General features: G+C 39.9%; 1 protein-coding gene across 2 annotated transcripts in view; it reads right to left on the bottom strand.

Moving 5' to 3' along the window:
- Positions 1-19,358, bottom strand: part of FRY (FRY microtubule binding protein) — a 225,272-nt gene extending 205,914 nt beyond the window's left edge. Inside the window, exon 1 of one of the 2 annotated variants that reach the window (XM_054272258.1) lies at positions 19,276-19,358. The gene's annotated coding sequence lies outside the window, so the exon portion shown is untranslated. Of the gene's footprint in view, positions 1-19,098; positions 19,165-19,275 lie in introns of those variants that run through there. The other variant, XM_054272257.1, reaches the window with a different exon arrangement.
- Between the last annotated feature and the right edge of the window lie 1,580 nt (positions 19,359-20,938).

Here is a 20,938-nt window from a genome sequence, read left to right as displayed (position 1 = left end):
CATTACATCTACAGGGATTGCTGCTTCAGATACAAAACCAAGTATAAACTCGTTTTTAAAGCATTGTGCAGGCAAGTGTGCATACAAGTACAAAAAGCAGACAAGTTTGGAATAGTTTCTTCTACACAGACCATGGTTGGTCTGTATAAAACATTCAATATATAAAACACCAATGTACTTGATTCAGTTCTGGGACAGGCAACAAAACTCTAGCCTGAAACCCCAATCTTTAAATACTTTGTCTGAGGAAAATAAGAATATTTAGACATACTACAAACCAGCTGACAAAAAACCTGCTGATCACTTTTATATGTATGAAGTACCTCAATGATCCTCTATCCATACTATGTTTAAAAAATTCAAACCCTCTCCCTTTCCTTTTAGCTTTTATGTCTTGATTCCTTTGTAATCATTAGTGCCAGTTTGTCTATTTTTCAACAGAAAAAAGCACAGGAAGCCTGTGCAGCTTCACAAGTTAATGGAAGAAGTCAAGTGCCTCACCACGTAATACAAATTCAAACGTTTTGTTATGTGGTCTATGCTACTCCTTACTTACTCTAGGCAGCAAATGAATTAAAATTAAACCTGATACTGACATTTGTCATAATTCTTTAGAGTATCTCTCAATTCTATCCTTTGGCAATTGCCATCACTATTTCACACTATTTCACTAGTTTTTGTATGTTGTTACAACCTTCTTAAAACTTAACCAGAGATTAACCAAACTTGTAACTTACACTAGCGAACATGCAGATGTTTCCTTTGATGAGTGCTATAAAATGCCCTGCAAACTTGAGGCATCAAAAAAGTGAAAAAAATAATAAAAATAAATCATGCAGCATTTATACAGGGATTAATCCATACTGGTCATTCTTTTTCACCCTAAGTAATTTCATTCAGCTTGCAAGCAGAGAAAACAGAACCCTCAGCCTCAGGATTGTTCTACACAAGCCAACTTCATATATTTTATTTATTTTAAGGGGGTATATAACAAGGAAAAATAGCTCTTGCTACTGAGATTTCTAAAAAGGAATTTATGAGAAGTAATGTTTGCTACAGGGAGGACAGACTGTATTTAGAACTATTGTCTATGTTTACTGATTTCCGTCACATAATTGTAAAACTAAATCACACATTCATTAAGCAAAACTTTATAAAGGCATGATGCTTGCAGTTCTTTGCTCAAGCAGATCTACAGGTTTATCCCACAAAAATTATTTCCATTATTGTACTCAGATACCTTTGCAACAGCCGTGAAATTTTTATCTGTTTTGAAAAGGTTTGTTTTTAACCTTTATCAGCCTTAAAAGTACTGTTGCTTAATTCAAGATGGTCTGGGATATCTTACTAAATGACTTCTGAACTAAAGTTTAAAAAATTATATGACTAAACCCAGAAGGAGATAAGGACATAGGCAGAAGGTTACAGCTTATCTTACTGAATTTTATGATAAACACTCTTATTTATTTGTCTTCTGTGTTAAAGAAATATAGTAATACATGCAGGCTGGCCAAATATATCCCACGCTAACAGCTTTCCATTTTGGAGCTTTTTGGCTTACACCTGAATTTTCAATCTTAGCACAGCAGTAACTGTGTATTTGTGTGCTCTTCCACACATAAGTCATTGGTGCTTTACCTAGAAGTTCATGCAAAAATCTGTCACAGTCTGTGCTAATGTGTTTCTCTGAGCTTTTTTAAAGTGAAAAGCATGCATGAACATCAAAGCACAAGCTGCAAATGATCGTTTCTAATCTTAGACATGTATCAATTATTCACTAGCTTGTTCTGCTTGTGCTTTATCATATAGACTTCACCATGGCAACACTGTTCTTCCCTTCCCAGCCCTAATCAGTGAATCTGTAAACTAATATTAGACCAAGCTGCTGGATTACTCAATATTCTACTTAATACACCATGAACATAGACATGTATTTCTTATTACATCATGAACCCTACACAGCTTCCAAAATACCAATAAATTTTCATTGTTCCAATATTGAAATGGTAGCTGTCTAAGAACCAGACAATTCCTCTCTTACTGCTAAATATAAATATATAGCTTTGAAATTCAGCAAAAAATATATAGCAAAATAAAAAAATATAGCAAAATTCAGAATGGATTTTACTGTCTGAATGCAATACTTCTTCTGTGGTCTTTTCACAAACTGGGAAATGGCTGACCTTCCAAACCCTATAAATTTTAAAGTCACTCTTCAGTTTTAGAACTATTTCACTTATTTTCAGAGAGTACCTTATTTTAAATATGTCATATCTGGCAGTCGTCTTGGTATAATCTCAACGACACAATGTCAATGTTTTCTTTCTATCTCTTTATGTTTTCCAGCATTATTAAACATATATGTACACATAAAAATGCATCTTTTTCTAGCTCATTTGGGCCAAACTATTTTGTCCCTTTCAGTGATTTTCTTCTTTCTAATTTCTCTCTTTTTTTTTTTTTTGTGTAATTAGCTTTTTCTTCACCCATTTCCCCTGTGTTTCTCCAACACTCTTGATACTGTTAATTCTCACCCTCTTTTAGCTGTTCCAACACACAATCATGCTTCCTTTCCCCTCCAGACTGTTAAAATTGTTTATGTAGCTCATTAATCTAGAAGAGACATACTTAATGCTTTAGTGCTGCAAGGTTTCTCCCCTCACCTTGGAAAGCAGAACAGCCAACATTTCTTGTTTCCCAACTCTTTTCACAAAGGTGTTCAACTTGTGGTACCTCTGCTGGGGTCTCTAGGGAGTACTGATTAAAGTCATGCTTTTGAGCACCTCATTATCATCCTGGCAGCAATTTCTAAGGCTTTTATAATATAAAAAATCTTAATGTGTCTCTAATATGCAAAAATCTAACTGCAGTATTAACAGCATAGAAACTGTGATATACACAGAGAGTTCATGTCCCTTCCCAGTAAGTCCTTAATATTGTTCCCATATTGTTCTTGGTTAAAATGAGGAACTGTGTGATATTTCCCTGACACATTCCTTATCTTCACCACAGTTAAAAGGAAGTTGCTTCACGACCACCAGACTGTCTGGCAAAGGGGGCTGTTCGCTGGCTGACACTGGATAATATCAAGACTGCTCAACTGTTTTTGTTTGGGAAATGTGGGACTACACTCTGTGTCACCTTCAAGTGCTGGCAGCCTCCCTTTGGTTTCAGCTGAGATGAAGTTAATTATCCTCTTAGTAGCTGGTACAGTGTATTTTGAATTCAGTATGAGAATAACGTTAGCAATGCTGTGATGTTTTGGTTGTTGCTACGTAGTGCTCACCCTAAGTCAAGGACTTTTCAGTTTCCCATACTTTGCCAGTGAGCAGGTGCACAAAAAGCTGGGACAGAGCATGACTAGGACAGTTGACTCAAACTGGCCAAAGAGATATTCCATACCATAAAACATCAAGATGAGTATATAAAGTGGGGGACTTGGCTGTGGGGGGAAAGACTCAAAATACCACTGAAAAATGCATGTATTGGGATTTTTGGAAATACTTTTTCCTGTGCATCAGTGACAAGGTCACCACGCCTCCATGTTTTAAACCAGCCAGTGATACACACATTCCCAAGACAGTTAACCATAATGCTCCATATGAGACTATAAACAACTACAATGCACATCTTTCAGAGAGCAGAAGCTGCTCCACCAGCAACACAGGGCCCCAGGACTACACTTACAGTTCAGCTCAGCTTATACACCCTGTAAACTTCGGCTTCAGCTTCCTTACTCCTCCTGCCCAAAAACTAAGTCTCAGTGATCTTCTCAGAGCTTGCCAAGGAACTGGAAGATCCTGACCACACACAAGGCAAAACCTGGGCTCTTGACTCAATCTCCTCATTCATACACTGGATAGCAGGTGCACCAAATGGCATTAGGAGCCATTTCTTACCATGCAATTTGCACTATTTACAACCATGGATTATAACCCCAGTAATGAAGCACAGTACTCTCAGATCACAACACAATTTGACTACAAGACTTTGAAGAGATGGCCTCACAGACAGCCAAGCTCACTCAGCCAACAGGTCACACAAACCTAAGACAAGAAGAACTTGAACTTTGAATTGTTTAACTGTTCTAACGTCAATCCAAAAGGAGAAATGTACAACCCTACCTACACAAATTATACTTCCTAGTTAGATTATAATGGTAACGTTACAATTCATGCAAATAAGCTGAATTTTTTAATAAAATCGTAACTAGAGGAACTGATAATATTGAAGAAATTTTACTAGAAGTACTGAAAGCTATCAGCATGCTCAAATGAGACCTTATTGTTAAGCTTAGGATGAAACTGAAGAGCTTATTAAAAAATATGAAAAATACTTTAGAGAAGAAAATGCTTACTTGAAGAAACAGCAAATAAACTAAACTGCTATTTGAAAATCTTGCCTTGAACAAACTTGGCCATTTTAACATTGTTATGTAAAAAATGCTATGTCTGTTATCTTTCACTCTGACCACCAACTAAGTCTCAATAATCACTTTGTTTAAGTAGTAAAATTTATATGATGAATATTAAACAAGACTGTGGTGGAAAATTTTATTTTCTTATTTAATGTCATTTTCCATCTTACCAGCAGTGAAATCCACAGGAATTTCTCAATCATACATAGCCTAACGATGGAGACTTAGTATGGGGATTTTTTAATTTAAATTGTGGAGCAATATTACACAGCTGATATTCAGAAGTGTGAGGTTATATAAGGCAAGTTAGAGTGGATTTATTTTCAATCTTTAAAAAAAAAACAGATTAACAACACACCCACCAAAATCTGCACTATAGAAACTAATTAAAACTTAATTGAGTTTTCAGATCTTTTAGAAAATAAAAGGCCAGACAATAAATGGATGCAGTACATTCTGGTTATGACTGATAGGTTTAAGTGGAAATTAAATAAAAATAAAATAGTTCCAACTTAATTAAAAATAGCAACACTATCTATTCAAAGACAGATATGACTACACTCCAAATTTTAAAATTATATATATTTGAAAGATTACTTGTCATGATAACTGGACCCAGCCCAAATTGCTATTAAAGCCTAATGAACTCAGTGATGTTGAGTGGGATTGATTCTTCCAGCAGCAGTGAGGATACAGACAAATTTAAAAGAGTTACAGTACAGCAGTCTACATCTTAGAAGTTCATTAAATTATGCTCCTTGCCTCTTTAAAAGCATCAAGTGCCATAAAATTTCTGACCTTAGAATTTTTCCTCAAGACAGTTCAGAGGACACATGTCAGCAATTATTAGGATATTGTAGCTCTGGGATACTGTAAATGATTTATGTCTCTTATATGGCATATGGCATTAGGGTCTTGATTTAGTTTCACACACACACAAGGGTCCAGTGCTGCTTGAGCTGCTGCAGGTGTCAGCTGGGGAGGATACAGATCTCACACGGGTGAAATTAGTTACCCTTTCATGGCCTTGCTTGGGACAAGCAAAACTAAGAGGCAGACTCTGAAATCTGTTCCCCATCCCCCAAATACTGAAGAAATTTGATTATGCTTCAGGAAACAACAACCATGGCTTTAAAGCATTTAAGCTGATAAATAAACAGGCAGAGAAAGAGAAGAAGAAAAGGAATTCCAACAGATCAGTCTTAGTTCATTTAGCCACATCTTGTAAAAAACCTTGTGTAAAAAAACTTAAGGAGACTCGCTACAGAACACAATATCCTGCCCTAGTTGGTCACCAGAATGCCTATGATTAGCAACTTTAGCTTCTGAGTTTAACTGACATCCCTACATATAAAAGAATAAAAATAAGTATTTACACAGAGATGTCAGAGCCTTTTCGAGTATGAAATGGGGATCACAACCCAGTAACATTAACTACAGAAAGTCCCCAAATCTACTTTTAACTTCCATGGATTTATTCACAGCTAGGGGAGATGAACAAATGAACTGCAATGACTCTTGCCCTCTCTGACAGTTACATAAGCTAAGCTGGTCAGTTCATTGAAAGTAGGCACACTGAAAGCATGAAATCACTCAAGTTATGCCAGGACAGAAAGCATGGACTGAAATAGTTGATATATCAGTAATATCCACAGTGGCTTTTTTGTTTGTGCACTATCTACATACAACTTACTGTATGAGGAGAGTTCATGAAATAAATCAAAGATAATGGGCTGTATATCAGATTGGGCAAAAAAATCAATTAGTTCCAATGATTGGTTATTAGCATGCAGGCACAACGCACAGACTGTTCCAATATGACCATAATGGTTTTTCACTTTGTGGATTTTCTTGCAGTGGCATCATTAAGTCATAGCTGTTTTAGCAAAAATTTTAAAACATCAGAATTTCTGCTACCAAAGAAGCTCCTGTGGTGCTGAGGAACACCTGGGCACACTCACTCTTCAACACTTTATTAAAAAACCCCAAACAAAAGAAAAAAATTGCTTTGTTGATCTACATGCAAAATGCTGGCAATGATGAGCCAAATACCATTGTATAAAGAGCAAATGTAGTATCAAGCAAGAACACTTGACAGGTCAACACAGATTCAGTCCAGCTGCTTGTATGGGTGGTTTAGCAGGCAAAAAGGATGTTTCTCCTGCAGCTACCACACTGTAGGAAGAGCATCCTTTGGTTCATTGCTCCTTTGTCCTCAGAGCAGCCCACCTGTGTCCAGTGACATGCTTCTGCTTTGATCATGAGCAGGTCTAAGGACTGGAACCCCACCAGCAGCACTGACAGCTTGATGGTAATGCCAGTCACTTCCACCTACTGTTGTTGGTACTGGATCTTTGATGTTTATAAGCAGCTCCCATTTCAACAGTAATTGTAGGAATCACTAAAGAGTGACCAAACAGCATCATTAACTTTTTTTCAATCCTGACAAATGCAAGAATGATTGACTTAAAGTAAAACTGGATCCCTCACAAATACATCTATGAAGCATATCTAAGAATACTTCAAAAGGGCATATACTGGAATATATATAAATATATATAAATAAATTAATACTTTCTCTGCTAGTCTATAGAGAGAGCTTCAAACACAAGATTTGTGTCTGCTACTAGAAAAAATACTTGTGTGTGCTGGGAGGAATGTGTTAAAAAGCAAAAGACTGGTGAGGACAACTGTAAATTACTCAAATGTCCTTGCAGCTGGAAAAGCCCTTGATAAACCTGTGTGAATTGCAGGCCAGTGATTCTCTAGCATTGGACCAAAACTTAACAGTGCCTGCCTCTCCACTTGTGTGCCTCTGCCTGGGTATTGCTGGGGGATCCCCCAGTTAATGAGGTAATAGAATAAATAAATTTATTCTTTGTGTTCTAGCTGCAAATTTGTGGTTGTTGTGCTGCCTGCCAGTGTCAGCTCACACAGGTATCTTACTCAGAGACACAACAGGAAGAAACTCTAAGAGATCATGGTGGTGATGGCTCACAGACAGAGGTCTGAAGTGAGGCTGGTACTTGTTCTAGCTAGGCTGTAGCTCCAGCTCTGGCATCTGCTTTGTACCACAGAGTGATGTTTGGTACCTGGAATTATGAAGATCTCTCAGCCCAAAACAAGCACAACTCTGCACTCCTCTAAATTCAGTCATTACTTCCCATGGGCATGTGATACAGGTTACTGAGATGGTCTTTTGCTGAATGAAGGCTTATAAGAAAGCATTGAAACATGCTTCAAAAACAGCGATGAGGGTTTGTCACTCCTCTCTGTCACCGGAATCCTGCAGTGCGGAAGCTCAAAGAAAGAACCCTTTGCACACCCCTGCCCTCAAAAATTTAACTCTAAGCTTCCTTAATCACAGAGTTCCCACTGAAAGGAACACAGGAGCTATCAAAATAGCTCACACAAGTGCTACATCTAATCCAGCATGCTGTCTGTTCATTAGCCTACGGCAGATGGTTTGACAGAAGGTGCAAGAAATTCGTCAGCGGACAGTTCTGGATTGGGAAAGTGACTTTAGTTGCTCCAACTAGTTTGCTTGTATTTGGAAGTGCAAGGATTTACAGAAGAAAGGACTTCAAGAATACTTAAATGTATATATTGCATTTCAGCATGTAATCTTTTGTTGTAGAAATAATAGAATCTTCTCACTGCTCAGATATTTTTGTCAGTCAATTACATAAACTAATGACACAGCATCTAAAAAGAAGTTCTTGCATACCTGACTTTTTTAGTTTATTACACAGACTTTAGCCTTTCATCAAAAAGGATAGAGAGAACACACAATTCCCTTTCCTCATCAAGGCTAGTATTCTGCATGTAGTTCTAATGGGAAAAGTTTAAAAGTGCCAGTCTTCTCAATCTTGCTTTATAGGGAAGTTTTTCCAAAGCCAACTTATCATTGCTGACAATCTCCAACTTCTACTCTCTTTCTTAACTGCAAATGGCTTCACATAAACAGAGATCTCCATGTCTTTGCTCATAACTGGTTGGGTCAGGAAAAAATTAATTGCAGGGCCTGGCTTATCTATCAATCCATCAACACAGAGGGATATTTACTCTGATGTCCCAATGATGTATATATATTTTATTTTATTCCCTTTGTCAACAAAGCAGAACCTAATATATGTCAACACTGAATTTCACATAACAAACATTCACAAACTTATTCAGAATCTTCTGTAATTTCTGCTAAGCAAAGTAACCTGCCATCCTCAAGGATATCAATATTAACTTTTCACCCACACAGTATCACAATACTCAATCAATAGGTAGCGAGCAGTTTAACTATTGCCTTTTGCACTCTTTTTCAAACACAGTTTTTATTAAGAGAACAAAATACTAATTTACATTTTAACCTACTCTAACTACTACTGTAATAATAACAGAGACTGTATACAAAGAGCTACCTGCCACAGCAATACTCAAATATGGCTTACATGGCATATTAAGGATATAGCTATTCTTCCCCATCTCCCAAAGGGGAAAAGAAACAACAAATCACCCATGTGATTTATGCAAATCTATGAAAACAACAGCCAACCAGCTTGGCCATTTCTTCCTTTCCCTCACTTTTCAGTACTGGCAGAAATGAGGAGAAGAGTAATTTACAGAATGCTTTAGACATCATTTGAACAGGGCTCCTTCTCAGGTGGATTCACTGGCCTGAGGATCAGCAGACTTTGATCAGTCACAAATTGTTCTGGAGTCCCAGAGACAGCACTGTGGATCCTCCCAAGGGATGGGGAAGATAATCAGATTGTTTAAAGAACGGAGACTCATTTGTGAATAGTGGGACTGTAGATCCTGTTACTATATACCTCAAAGCTAGGTATTAGCATGTGAATTACTAGACCAAAATTATTAACAGAAGAAAGACTCCACAGCAATACTTACCAGGCAGAAGAAAGAAAGTAGTGATAGGAAAAGGATAGCATGGAAATCACTCTAAAGACAATGAAAAATAGTCAGCTACAGCAACATTCACTCTCCACACTGTTTCTCTCTACTGACAACTTTGACAACTTTGACTGTATGAACTAAGGAAATTTCAGTCTTTTCCATTTTTTATAATAAATGTATTAAAAATCCCACTCTCACCCTTTAAATATGCTTATAAATTGCAAATTCACTAAAAAAAATCAGTGGAAAGCAGGCAAAAGTTAATCATATCATCATATTAAATACCTGTATTTATGAAGAACTTTGCACACTGTGCAATCTGTCAGAGATAAGAATATGTTCTTGACTGTTCCTTTTGGCCTCTTATTTGTGTAAATTGCATTAGCATTCGCAGCTGAAACCCAATGCAGAATTCAGATTAAAACAGTCTTGTTTCTCCAATCCCTCTAAAACAGAGAGAAAGTAAGAAGAAAAGAACCCCCCAGACCATAGCTTTTGGGCTCCGAAGTTTTATTTAATTAAAATACAAAATAGGAACCTCAAGCAATGCAACTGGGCACAAGAAGAATTCAAGCTGGTTTGTTGCCAGTTGACACTATGAAAAAAAGCTCAGAACCAAATCTAACCCATAGCTATGCTCCTGTGGGAAATATCCCTTCCTCTGGACCTTATTTCCTGCTCAATCTGCAGCCACTACCTCAGGCGAAGAATATCCACATAGTTTCCTCCAAGGACTCATAAATAATTTAGAACAACTTGTTCTAAATAACATCACTAAGAATTTGGTACTTCCATAAGCCTATATACAGCTTTAGCACCCTAAAAATCTTTTACCAGAGAACAAAAGGCAGTACAAGAAGCCATCCTGAGCACCAAACCAACTCTTTATTCTGTTCACAATTCAGCTTGTCCTTGGATCTGGATGCATGCCCTGTACAGCAAACTGCTCCAGGCTGAGCTCAGCTGAGCAAGGTGTCCAGGTCCAGACCCACAGACACAGCGGTACAGACACAGCTGCCGATGTCTGACTTCTGCTGGGGCAGACCCATTCCTCTCCATCTCCCAAACTCTAGCAGCACTGCACCTTCTGATCTGCTCCCTCCTTCCTCCTCCTCGTTACACCTCAGAAGCTGCTCCAGTTGGATCACAGCTTCCTTGATGGTAAGTGACCTTCTCTCGCCCTCTCAGAAACATTCAGTCTGACCTAAGACAACACTCAGGGCTAAATATACAGGCAGCTGTTCTCTCATCCTTTTATGATAGCACAACAGCAGTGTTTTCCAACAAGACACACTATGTGTACAAAGCATGAAAACAAATTGTGTATTTTTGCTTTCCAAGATGACATTAGCAAGCATTTTAGGAACTGCAAGAGCAAAATAAAACTAATTTTATTTTGCTCTTGCACCTCCTAACGAGACTACTGTAAATGGCCAGAGTTGTTTTACTTGCCATGCTTAGACTGGGGAAAAAATACCACTGCAGCATCATTAAGCCTATGTGGTGACAGAAAGGCCTCGTTGTGTAAGCCTTCCAGTATTGGTCCTAAACTGGGAATCCGGAATTCTCACATGGTTTTGACACTGTTCATCCAGACTTACAAAGTATTTTACTTTATCCTTTCATGAGACAAATTTTGAGAAGCGAAGATTCAGGCCTGGATGATTTACAGCTAGCAAATTAGTCACAGCTAACTAATTGTCACAGCTAAATCTTGCAATGAAATCTAAGAAGCAATTCAAAAAGTCAGCTTAACATGAGTCTAAGAATATTGCAGATCCTTTTGAAGAATGTATTCAAATTAGTATATTCAGAGATATATGCTATACTTTTAGTGGGACACCAATGATTTTCAAAAGGCTTTACTGGCCCTCATTCTTTTCCCATAAATGGTAATTTCTTCCCCTTGATTCTTTATTATGCTCTTCATTCATTCCATCTCCATCCAGTCTCACCCTTCCAATGCCTTCCTATCAACCTATTAAATTTCCTTAAATTAAAAATGACATTTACTTTTGCAATCTTTGCTTTTATTTTATCTCCCTCTTCAGGATTTTACTTCTCACCTCCTGTTTTTACAGTAAGACAACTCCTGACAATGTACAGCATGTCACTACCAAAAGCACACTTCAGAGTCCTGCAAGGTTTAACTGACATTGATCATTATTGACTGAAAACAGTTTTCTATTCTTCTTTCTGCAGTTAAAGAAGCAAGATATTGATTTTAATTTGTTATGGGACAACTTCCTATTTGCATGGTATGGATTAATTTCAAGATGACTTCTCTAATATGACTTCCAGAACAAGATTGCTAAATGACATTGCAACAGACTAGAACTGAAATAACACATCATAAAAAAAAAACCAAAACAAATAAGTGAGATAAACATCATGTTAGAATATGTTACTCCACAAGTATTTCTAGCAGGAGCCTTGTATTTACAGTGTATGCTAAATCTACTCTTTTTTACAGGTGACCCAATCCTACATGTGACTCTGCACTCCTTGTACAAACTCTTACAGACATTCAGGATATTAAGGGGAAGGGTATCAAGTAAAGGACATTAAGTAAAATAAATACTCATCAAAATGTCTTGCTTGAATGAACTGTCGCTATTACTGCTAACAAAATATCCATGAAATCTTACAATTTACAGAGGGAAAAAGGTGGGTCTGACAGTTACTAAAAAGAAGTCAGTATTTTTAGAAGTGTCCTATTGACACTAAGCATTATAAGAAATATTATCTGGTTTCAGCACACGTTTTAAACTTTCATACACAAATAATTTTCTTTTTGGGGACATATCTCTTTAAGGAGAGCATCAGAATCCCAAGTGCTGCAGAATAATTAAAATTATTACAGATTTCAGGTCTGCTTTGCTAAAGCTAAGAAGCTTATGTGATCACGAGGTCTGCGAACATCTCTCTCTTCCCCTCCCAATAGTTTTGAACCACTTGACGGATATTACTGATTTTTGACAGGATAGCAACCTCTAAGGTGGTTAAATTGCTACATGCTTTACATAAACAGATGGCCAAGTGAAGAACCAGCTTCTGACAAACAGCTCCAATAGATGCCCGGAATGAGAGTATGGATTCACATCATATTACACATTAGCAGAGTCCACATGGAGAGAAACCTTACCATGCCTTCAACATAATAAAAACACTGATCATAACCATCAGAGGAACCATAAAATACAAATTTATAACAAAATGAGCTTTACTAACTCCAGACTTCACAGGAGGGCACACTTGCTCTTAATGGTGATCATGTTTAATCAGGAGACAGAAGGAATAGGCAAATATAATATGAAAGATCTGAATCATGTTATTTTCATTTTCAATATTCTAATAAAGGTTGTCTATTGAAACTATTAATAGCCAAAACCATCCCTCTCTCAGAACATCTATTGCTAAAAATATCCCTAACAAGCAATGCATACAACTTTTTATGTATATAAGATGAGGAATTTTCAGATACTGAAAATGATCGTTCAGTAATAACCAAGTTGACAGTACATCTATAGATTAACCAGATTCATTAAATAATTTCTGAACAAATGCTAAGCATACAGCTTTCCTTCTAACTCATTTCAAATCTCATCATGCTGTGGGGAAAAAGAAAAAAAAAGAGTGAGACTGATGAATTCTGTGAAGTCTGTCAAAATTGCCTTTATCACTGACTTAGGAATAGCCTGAGCAGCTATGGTACAATTACAAACAATTATGTTACTTGTTTTCTGTCATTTCACGGTCAATGCCAACACTAACTACAGCATCATTTGGGGTATTTCATCACACACACAGAGGTTGAAGTCACGCTCTTGCCCAGCAACACTAAACTTGTCAGTCTTGACAAGTAAGTCTGTGTCTACCACAGAAGAAATTCAGCTTGCTTTCTGAAAGCGCCAGTTTGTATTTTCCTTATGCCAAGTACACAAGTATACAGTACTTTTTCTGAAGAACAATATCATCTACTCAAAATATTAGTGTTTTTGCATGGAATCAGGTTTTTAAGTAAAGACATCTGAAACAACATATTAAGGATGGAGCAGCTGATTTCATCAAGTTAAAAAAACCAAACCCAAATGTCACTGCATTGTTTTAATTCAGCTTGTCAGGTACACATAAAATGATCACAATGGAAGTCCTGCAGTGAATAGAGGTGTTCTGTTTCCAAATAAAGCCTTCCAGAAGGTGAGACAAAGTTTCTTTTTCAGGGATCTGTTGTCCAAAGCGTCTTTCTTTGAAAACTAATTTCTATCTAAATAAGAATACACCTATTATTTGACTTAGAAGACAGCAATATCCTATAGCACTGCTGAATGTCTTCCACTCCCTTAAAAGGGGAGTGGCCCAAGAAGTTCCAATCTTACTGCAGTGAGGTGCTCCACTTTGGAATCCCATGCCAAATTTGTACGCTCTGTCATGGCCTGGTATGAAGGTCTTGCAATTGCTGCTCCAAGACAAACCACATATTATGATGCAAAAGAATAAAATAAATCCACATCCTAACAATCACTCATTTATGACGGCGACTGACACTTGTATTTAAACTCCTTTCAAAGCACTCTAATTAAGTGAAGCATGAAGCATGGGCAGATATTTAATAGACTTTAGTAATACTATTTGTAATATCACATCTTGTTCCAGCTCATTTAAAAATATGTTAAGAGTTTATACGAACCTTTTTTTCTGAAGTACAAATTTCCAAGAAGTAAGTCTTAAATATGACAGTAAACACCTACTACATTTTTAACCCTCCTTTTAGACACTTGCCTAAAGCATTTAAGATCACTTCTTGGTTGACATGGATGATACAACAAAAAGTCAATGAAAGGTATGATTTTTATCAGTGCTATTTTGGCAAATGAATTTCAATTACTAGGGACAGAAATTCAGGCTTTAAATTTAGTTCTCACCTCCTGTGCCTGTAGCCACCAGAAATTCTCCCTCCGTTTCCCCAGCCTGACACTGCCATCTATAGCAGTCTCGTGCTTGCAGCAGCGATGCCAGCACTGATGAGAACAGAATGTGTGGTTGTGCTGCAAACACAAAGCATTTTGTGAAAAACGGCTTTGGATCGTACGTGAGTACAACTATTAGTGAACAATGACTTAAACTGGTTGAGTTTTCATGGGATCAGCACCGCAGCCTACTGACTTCTAATGTAGGAAAGGTAACTCTTAAGCAGGAGAAACAGCACTCCTTTCAGGGCCAGTTGGGTGTATCTATGCAAATGAAGGATTTCTTTATGGAAAAGAGAAATGTAAAGCCACCCACCACGCACAGAAGCTGAGGGAGCACTGATTTGGAACAGCATTATCTGCAATTTCAATCAAAGTTCAAACATGTAACTCCTCAAACATAGCATGGAGCCTGTCAGGAGCTTGTGGTACGAACTGCAGAATTTCACTATTTCAAAACCCTCCATGGAGCTTCATGTGAAATCTATAAAGTTCAAAAAAAGTTAAAAAAAATCCTAATCAGTAATAAAATGAAATTTATACTTAGAGGTATTCACTGAGTAACACTGACTGGTGCCATTCCACTACACAATGGCAAGGTCATAAATATATACTCGTACAGCGCATAACCTATTCTTACCAGAAACCATAAACACCAAGAATCAGAAGCAATTGCTTCAGTATTCAGAAGTAATTGCTTTGAATAAATGAGAGATGATAAGCATCCCTCATTCAAGATGATATGATACTGCAATTAAGCAATATTCAGGAAGAACAGACTGTATTATAACAATGCTTTGTATCCTGAGCTCTAACTCAAGCCCAGAGCTCAGGAGACTCGTGTTAGTATGTATCAGTGTAATTTCAGGCTTTTTCCATAGATGCTGTTTATATTTAAAATATCTGAAAATTCACTAGGACAGCTGTTGGAACACAAACTTGCCAAGTTTTCCAACTCCAAAATAAAAGACCTAGTTAGCAAGTACAGGCATGGTCTCTATGTCAATTCCACAAGAGAAGTTGAAAGATACACGCCCTAGACCTTCCTACAAACTGGTGATCATGGGATTCTCTGAGAAACAGCTTCTGTTCCAGACCTTGCTCTAACACAAACAGAAAAGCAATCTGCAACTGGGCATGTTTCACATCCAGATGAGTGTTGTCACCACTGCAGTTCAAACTATAAACTTTGTGGGAAAAGCACCTCTTTTTCCAAAATGTCACAATCCCCAATCACTCAGTCTGGTGGAAAACATTAAATAAATTTGGCCTGAGTCTAGAAACAGTCTGGCAAAAGCATGCAAATAGAACACCAGCATAAAATACCTGCCCCCCAAATTAGCCTCAGATCTAGACTGGTTACTTATATCAGCAACAAGTACGTCCAAAATTATCATAATTATGCATAATAACATCTGAAGAGGCTATTAAACATTATTCATATTTTAAGCCAATTCCAAACTACAAAGCATCATATTCACCTTGAGCAGGGGATGCAAATTACCTCCCATTTGTTCTCACAATTCCCTCTGAAGCATATTTTATTAGTCATTGTCACAGACCCCAGGTTTAATTTAGCACAGCCTTTCCAACATTCAGTCCTCCAGGCCATAAAACTGAAAGTGTATGAGCTGCATTATGAAATTCTGTCCTATAACAATAAAGTTAAAGCCACTGACAGCCCTTCTGTACGCACTATAATAAGCAAACCATTTGTGAGTATAACAAGAGCATTCCCAGTTTTATGTGGTTGACCAAATTCAAACTGAAATTTATTACATTAATCACTGCTATCCTGATGATCACCTCTTCCAAGACTTTGATCTTAAAAGTCTAAGATAAACTGTTTTTCCAACTATGCAAATCACCCTCAAATACTGTCAAATAAAATACAGCCTTTGTACCCCTGAAAAGGTTTGATTTTGTGGAAATGTAATATGTAATTTATTTATTTATTTTACCATAATTACACGCTAGGAGGAGATTAATACAGACTGGGAAAAGCATAAACAGACTATGCAGTCCACATTTGAAATAGAAAATAGCATTTTTAAAGACCTAAAATAAATTTTAAATGGTAAAGTTTAAAATCTTGAATACATAATCTAGAGTTTAGAAGCTTGCAGAAGAGATTTATAAATGTCAAGAGCATCTAAGTCTCACACAGTCATTACATGACTAAATAAAATAATAAAAAACAACACCACAAAAACCCTGACCCATAGATTTGATTTCTTCCTGACTGGAAGCTCACTACAATTAATACAAGGCACTGAATGGACCCGTCAGGTGTTCCCACCATTACAAAAAGGCAGCTGCTATCTGGAAACCTAAGTTAAATTATTTATCAAATGATTCTAAATATCATCAAATTCAGTGCAGCCAGTCATTCAAACGGCTTCTAATAAATTATTTGATACGGCTCTAATGGAAAGCATGAGTTACTCAGAAGCATTTGCTATTAACAGCACCATAGTAATGTTTTGAAATTCTACCCAGACGTGTCCAGAAGTGACACACTATAAATCACATTACAAATATATTCCCCTGCTTTTGAGGTACTATCAGCAACATCCAAGAATTTACACAAATTAAGAAACAAGTAATTCTGACAGCCTTATGCCATGGTAGGGAACATGCAGATTTTTATTCTGCACAGCACAGAAGCTTTCTTTTATTTTCCTGCTGGACAAAAAAAAAAAAAAAAAAAAGGAGCCCACATAATTTACCACATCAACAGCATCATAAATATCAACCAACTCCAGAGCATTAAACAACACCTATATAGTACAAAGGCAACATCTCAGTAATAACAGGTTGTACTGTATTGTTCATGACACATCCCTTCCCAAGGAAAATCTATCTCAAGACTAAAGCCAAAAAGCTTCCCCTCTATTAAAATGAGTAGACTCTGTCATTCTTAGGGATTATATATGACACTGTTGATGGTGAAAGAACTCTAGCAAAAGTTGGGAGCAAGCAATCTCAATTTCAGGTTAAGGAACACAAGGCCAGGGGACAGAGATGGGTACATTATTTGACACATTTATTAAAGGAAAGCATCAACAAATAGTCTTCATCATTATGCATTCTTTATGCATTTCAAATTAATATGCTAATCTGCTATTAACTGCATTCAAATACATAAGAAGTGCCAAGCAAATGTGTGTGATTAATAAATTTCCAATGTATAAGAATAAAATCTAGCTATTATAATTAAAATGATGTCATGAAACAATCTGTTCTTTGGTTCAAAACACTAGCATGGCTTCTTCTAGCGTCTAAAACTACAGATGTACATGAAATGTACATGGGTGATTACCCATGGATGGATGTGAGGTGCAAGTGGCAGAATAAAAAGAAACACAAACAAATTGCAACACAGGAAATTGCGAATAGATTAAGCAAAAGAAAATCACCACAAAGACGGTCAAACACTGGCACCACCATAATCACAGAGACTGCATAACCTCCACTCCTGGAAACACTCAAAACTCACATGGACAAAGTCTGAGAAACATTACCCAACTGGACTTGCTTTGAGCGCGGAGACAGAACTGACACCCAGAGGTCCTTTGCAATTTAAAATACTCTACAAATCAGCGGGGTTTTTTCCTTAAGTTCCTTTCCCTATTGGAGGTGTACTTTTCCATTTTCATATATGCTTCATTTTACACAAGTCTCCCAATTATTTGTAGTGTCTTAAAAATAAAAATCAGAAACGTTTTGCAAGCAGTCATGATGAGGTCATTGACAGAAGTGATGTAATATTACACATTTGGTGCAATAAGATCCATTTATTTTATGGTAGTTCCATCACCAGAGTCTACTGAGATACAGTAGCTAAAACAAAAGCAAAAGATTCATTTACAAAGTAATAAACAGCTCTGATCTTGCAGGCTGTTATCACTCCATCAGCCTGCATCACCCACAAGCTGCAGGCGTTTGCAGATGAGTGACAGGACAGAAAAAGTAGGAAACGACAGATCAAAAAAAGCTCGAGTGACCCTACAGGAGGTATTGCACGAATCAGGTGTGCACGTACACCAGACCTCGCGTCTCGCACCGAAGGCACACCGCGGAGGACAACGCCATGAGCACCTTTGTTCACACGCTTCAGGGGTGACCTTAATGAAGCCGTAGCAGAAGCATCCTAGGTGCACCTGTGGATATTAACCCGCCCACAGTTGCCTATACCATTGAAACATATTTTTTTTTCTCTCTCTAAAGAAGAAAAGGCTCAAGGAAAAAAACAATCCCACCACGAGGCCTCCAGAACCAGTTTATTTCCCACTCCTTAAATAAGAACCATGCTATTTTTAAGACGCATTGTGATGGGAAGCACATCTAAAAATAAGTTTGCTGGCGCTCAGCGGGCCAGTGTGGCTCCCCACGCCCGTCCCCGGCAGGGCAGCCTGCCCGGCCCGCGCTCCCCGGGGCCGCCTCGGGCGGGGAGGGGGCCGGAGCTGCAGGTGGGGAGGCGGCTTTGTCTGCCATCGGGCGCTAAGCGACGGCGGCATCAAGGCGGGCATCCGCCGGCGGCCGACCGGGCTCCCAGGAGCCGGCGGAGGGGAAGGGGGAGCCCCCGCCTCACCGGCATCCCCGAAACTTTCCTCCGGGCCGCCGCCAGGGAAGAGCCGCCGCCGCCGCGAGCCCCCGGAGCGGAGCCGGGGACCGCGCGGTGTCCCCGCCTCCCTCCCGGTCCGCCGGGCGCGGCCGAGGCCGCTCCCCGCTCCGCCCGCCCGCCCGCCATCCGCCGCCCGCTGCCCGCTGCCCTCCCCGCGCCGCCGCCCGCTCACTCACCCGCGCCCGGCGAGCGCAGCCACCGGCGCCTCCTGCCCGCGCTCCCTCCCTCCTGTCAAGTTGAGCCCGGCCTCCCTCCGCCCGAGCTCCCCCCGCCCGGCCCCTCCTTCGCCACCGGGAGCCGCCGCCACCGCCTGGGCCCTCCCCCGGCGGAGCCGGGCACCGCCCCGCCCTCACCTGGCCCTGCCGCCGCCGCCGCGGGAGAGCGGGGGAAGATGGGGACAGCGGGGGCGGCTCCGGGCAGTCCCAGCCAGCGGCGAGATCGCGCCGCCCCGCCCGGAGCTCCCGCGGCTCCTCCCCGCCGGGACGCCCCGAGAGGCGAGGGGGGCGGTGGGCCGGGCCGGGCCAAGCCGTGCCGTGCCGTGCCGGGCTGTGCCGTGCCGTGCCGTGCCGAGAGCGGGCGGGCATGGCAGGCGCGGCCGCCTTCTACCCCTCAGGGAGGCACGGAGCGACCTGGGCGTCGCGGCAGGCAAGCTGGGCAGCTTTCCTGGGAGAGGCGGCCGGGATCACGCCGCGCTCTCGGGAGGAGGTGGCAGGAGCCCGGCGGCGGGGCTGTGGAGCCCGGCTGGCAGCGCCGGGAGCGGCGGCAGGCCGGGCGGGTTCCCTCAGTGTCACACGATCCCAGCGCCGCTCCCCGCAGCAAGTGTGCTGGGTCGGATAACCCCGCTAGTGAGGAGAGATGCTCGGTGTGCGAAATAGGAAAGAGGGTGTAAAATCGCGACTGCCAGGGAAACGGCAGTGCTGGTAGTACCTGTCGGCAAGGAGGTCTTAATCTGAAATCCTGGATGGGGTGCGGGTCTAAAATAAGGCGGAAAGGGTTGAGTGAAGTCCAAAAACACAGAGAAGCTGCGGTGAGTGCTCTGCGCTTTGATCGGGAGGAGCAGGAGCGCGGTGCCGCTGCTGAGAGGCATCCCGAGGAGAACAGCGCTCCATTATCTGCTCGCCGAGGAGCTGCTGAAGGATGGGGTTTTAAGTCTGCGGTCTCGGGTAACTTAAAAGGTAACATTATGTGTGAAAGGAGTCAGCCGAGAAAGACTTAAACCCATTCATGTTGCTTGAGATTATTTGTAATCAGCAAATTTGTACCAGCAAATTTGTACCAGCAAATCAGATTATTTGTACCAGCAAAAGAGGTAGGAACACAGACAGGTATGAGAAGGTTGCTATAAAGGTGAATGTGTTTGCCTGGGAAATAAAAAAATTTGTCATCTGTTAATACTAAGATATATATATAAAGTTCTACTCAGCTTTAGGCAGATGGGCTGTAAAAGCAGGTTGTGTCTTTTTCCTACAAGGAACACCCTGTTGCTTAAGCAGCATAGCTGATGAGGCCTGGTTGCCTAGGGAGGGATGTTCATTCTCCCTGTTTATTTCCACTGAGTCCTCTGCATCTCACCCTCTTGGCAAAGTCACCTGCAGTTTTTTTCCTCCTGCCTGTATGCCCGGCTGACATCCATGTGCAGAGCCACCAGTCAAGAGATGTGTCATTACTCTTTCCAAATTCATAAGACACTCAAGTAAAACCGTGAAATTAGCGATGACATTAGTCAAGAGATTAATTGGGGTGTCTCTTCTACTCCTTGAATTCTCATGAAATTTCAGAAAATGTAGTGTCCTTGAGATTTGTATCCAAATCTCCACTTGACTTGTCAAACTGGCAAAGGCAAAATCTGTGAGGGGCACGCAGTGACAGACAAAAGGACAGAATAATGAAACAGTCATATAAACATCACATTACTTAGGGTTGGTTCCAGGTGAAAACTCGAGCACATATAACTATGTTATTTTGTTGTCTGTAGTAAAGCATATTTATATTACAGTTAGACACCTCTGTGGGAGC

Source organism: Melozone crissalis, unplaced genomic scaffold, assembly GCF_028551555.1.
Source record: "Melozone crissalis strain CALT ecotype California unplaced genomic scaffold, PUWL_Pcris_2 ptg000013l_1, whole genome shotgun sequence".
NCBI lineage: Eukaryota > Metazoa > Chordata > Aves > Passeriformes > Passerellidae > Melozone > Melozone crissalis.
Note: the sequence above shows the minus strand (reverse complement) of the source record. Positions and strands in the feature narration are given on the sequence as shown.